This window comes from Mandrillus leucophaeus, unplaced genomic scaffold (genome assembly GCF_000951045.1).
Source record: "Mandrillus leucophaeus isolate KB7577 unplaced genomic scaffold, Mleu.le_1.0 Scaffold30, whole genome shotgun sequence".
In the NCBI taxonomy this organism is placed as follows: domain Eukaryota; kingdom Metazoa; phylum Chordata; class Mammalia; order Primates; family Cercopithecidae; genus Mandrillus; species Mandrillus leucophaeus.
The window spans coordinates 4,063,285-4,067,207 of record NW_012103143.1 but is presented as its reverse complement, the minus strand read 5'-3'; the positions used below and the strand labels follow the sequence as shown (position 1 = coordinate 4,067,207).

General features: G+C 38.5%; 1 long non-coding RNA gene across 1 annotated transcript in view; it reads left to right on the top strand.

Moving 5' to 3' along the window:
* LOC105544507 overlaps nt 1-2,982 on the top strand; it is a 7,985-nt gene extending 5,003 nt beyond the window's left edge. Inside the window, exon 2 of the long non-coding RNA XR_001006769.1 lies at nt 2,677-2,982. This is a non-coding gene — a long non-coding RNA (uncharacterized LOC105544507). The remainder of the gene's footprint in view (nt 1-2,676) is intronic.
* The last annotated feature ends 941 nt before the right edge of the window (nt 2,983-3,923 follow it).

Genomic DNA, 3,923 nt, shown 5'->3' with positions numbered 1-3,923 from the left:
CTCTGTCGCCCAGGCTGGAGTGCAGTGGCGCGATCTTGGCTCACTGCAAGCTCCGCCTCCCAGGTTCACGCCATTCTCCTGCCTCAGCCTCCTGAGAGAGCTGGGACTACAGGCACCTGCCATCACCCCTGGCTAGTTTTTTGTATTTTTGGTAGAGATGGGGTTTCACCATGTTAGCCAGGATGGTCTCGATCTCCTGATCTCATGATCTGCCCACCTCGGCCTCCTGAAGTGCTGAGATTACAGGCGTCAGCCACCATGCCCGGCCGACAACGATCCGGCTTTTATCGGTCAAATCACCCAAGCCGTCTCTCAGGCTCTTAGTATTCAGTGGAACCTTCATACCCCTTACCGTCCTCAATCTTCAGGAAAGGTAGAATGGACTAACGGTCTTTTAAAAACACACCTCACCAAACTCAGCCTCCAACTTAAAAAGGACTGGACAGTCAGTACTCCTACCTCTTGCCCTTCCCAGAATTAGAACTTGCCCTTGAAATGCTACAGGGTACAGTCCATTTGAACTTTTACATGGACACACTTTCTTGCTCAGCTCCAACCTTGTTCCAGACACCAGCCCTCTGGGCAACTATCTTCCAGTCCTCTAGCAAGCTAGACAGGAAATTCACCAGGCTGCTAATCTTCTCACAATCTTCCGTAGCCTCTCTAATAACTTCTCTGCTAGCATCGCAGACATATCACAGACTTTATCAATCCTTCAGGCCCAGGTTGACGCTTTAGCTGCGGTTGTCCTCCAAGACCACTGAGGCCTTGACTTACTGCTGAAAAAGGAGGACTTTGTATATTTTTAAATGAAGAGTGTTGTTTTTACCTAAATCAATCTGGCCTAGTATATGACAACATAAAAAAATCAAGGATAGAGCCCAAAAATTCACCAACCAAGTAAATAATTATGCTGAACCCCCTTGGGCACTCTCTAACTGGATGTCCTGGGTCTTCCCAATTCTTAATACCTGTTTTTAATAGGTATTAAATAGGTCCTTTAATACCTGTTTTTCTGCTTCTCTTATTTGTACCTTGTGTCTTCCGTTTAGTTTCTCAATTCATACAAAACCACATCCAAGCCATTATCAATCATTCTATACAACAAATGCTCCTCTAACAACTCCACAATATCACCCCTTACCCCAAAATCTTTCTTCAGTTTAATCTTTCCCACTCTAGGTTCCCACGCCACCCCTAATCCCACTCAAAGCAGCCCTGAGAAATACCGCCCATTATCTCTCCATACCACCCCCAACATTTTTTGCTGCCCCAACACTTCACTGCTATTTTGTTTTTCTTATTAATATAAGAACACAAGAATGTCAGACCTCTGAGCCCAACCTAAGCCATCATATCCCCTGTGACCTGCACGTATACATCCAGATGGCCTGAAGCAACTCAAGACCCACAAAAGATGTGAGAATAGACGGTTCCTGCCTTAACTGATGACACTCCACCATGGTGATTTGTTCCTGCCCCACCCTAACTGATGAATTGACCTTGTGACATTCCTTCTCCTGGACGATGAGTATCAGAAGCTCCCCACCGAGCACCTTGTAACCCCTGCCCCTGCCCGCAAGAGAAAACCCCCTTTAATTGTAATTTTCCACTACACTACTCAAATCCTATAAAACTGCCCCACCCCATCTCCCTTTGCTGACTCCTTTTTCGGACTCAGTCTGCCTCGCCTGCACCCAGGTGATTAAAAAGCTTTATTGCTCACACATCACACATCACACACACACACACACACACACACACATACACACACACACATATAATTGGAGTTCAGGGTACTCTAAGGAGGTAGAGTCCTAGTAAACTCTCCAGGCTTTCAATCAAGAACCCTGAAAAAGACCTACCTTCCGTAAGTCCTTAAGTCTAATCTCAAATCATCTCCAACCCTGACAGAAACCAGCCGGCCTTTCTGCATTCTGCCTGCCAAAAAGACAAGAATCCTCTGGGAAGAAGAGAACATCATCTGGAGCCTCTGCATTGTCCACACGTGATATCCAAGATTCAATTAAAAATCACCACACATGCCAGGAAGCAGAGCTAAATAATCAAGAAGCACAGAAACAAAACAAAGTAAAACAAGCAAACAAAAACCAAAGGACAATAGAAACAGACCAACAGCAGATCCAGATATTGGGGTAATTAGACACATCTGTTAATATGATGAATTATATTCATCATAAATGCAAAGATGGAGAATTTCACTTGAGAATGAGAATGTACAGATAGAATCCAATGGGAATTCCAAAGCCAAAAATGATAACTCAAAAGGTAGGTAGAGCTGCAGATTAGATAGAATATAAGAGATTAGCTAAACTGAAAGATGGTTAATAGAAAGCATTAAAGTTGAAGCACAGGAGAAAAAAAGATATAAAACACAGAAAAGACCATGAAAGGCATCCACGTCTTGTAAACATACCTAACCTAAATGCAGCTGGAATTCTGAAAAAACAGAAGGGAGAAAATGGGGCAGAAGCAATATTTGAGGTGTCTGACGAAGAATTTTCCAAAACTGATGAAAGACATCAGGCCATGTGTAGTTAAAAATATGATGTGCTCTATGAACCCCAAACGGGTTATATTTGCATAATGTCAGTATTATTTTTTCCTTTTCTATCCATAGTTTTATTTATTTTTCTTGCCTTATTTTTTTCCTAGGATATCTAGCACAATGTTTAAAAGTATGGCCCAGATCCTATCAGAATAATCCCAGCCCATCATAGCAAAATTGGTGAAAACAAAAAAAAGGGAAAAATGACAAAACAGCCAGAGAAAAAAGACGTCTACTTTCAAAAGATTAATAATAAGGTGAATGGCTGACTTTTCAACAGAAGCAATAGAAACCAAAGACAATAGAGTGACATATTGAAATTGCTGAAAGAAAATTACTGCCAATCTAGGGTTCTATATCTAGAGAAAATATCTTTCAAAAATGAAAATGAAATAAATATGTTTTTGGATGAACAAAAACTAAGAGAATTCATTGCCAGCAGACCTGCACTAAAAGAAATACTAAAAGGAATTTTTAGACAGAGGGAAAATAATCCCATATGAAAGTCTGATAAGGTAGAAAAGAATAAAGAACATTGGAAAGGAAAAAATATATGTGAGTAAAGCTAATGAATATTGATGGTTTAAAATAGCAATAACAATGTCTTGTGGGGATTAAATATAAGTAGCATTAATACATGAGAAAAATAAACAAAAGGTGGGGTGGGGGGGAAGGTAAATGAAGTTAAAAGCATTTTTAAAACCATAAGTTAAGGTTTTCACATTGTCCAAAGGTGGTGTAAATATTGTTTTAAGAAAGACTCTAAAAAGTCAGGAATGTATGTGGCAATTTCTAGTGCAACCACTTGAAGAATGATAAAGACACACATAACTAACCAAATAATAGAGAGAAATGGCAATTTAAAAAAGAATTGATTAACCAAAAAGGAGGAGGTAAAAAGTCCAAAAAACAAATGGTATAGCTATAAAACTTATAGTAATATAGTGGATGTAAACCCAGACATATATCAGTAATTATAATAAACATAAATGGCCTAAGTATTCCAATTAAATGACAAAGTTATCAGACTGATTTTTTTTAAAAACTTCAACTATATATTATATACAGAAGACACACTTTAATATAAAGAACCAGAATGATTAAAAGTCAAAGGATGGAAAGAATATCAATATACCTTGTAAACACTTGAAAGAAACTTGCTGCAGCTATAGAACTATCAAATAAATATATTTCAAAATAAGAAATTTTACTAGAGATAAAAAGGGATGCTTTATAGTCAACAGAAAGATATAACAATTTTAAATTATGTACATATCAAAATACATAAACCCAAAACTGACAGAACTAAAATAAGGAATAAACCATTAATTGTGATTGCATATTTTAACTTAAA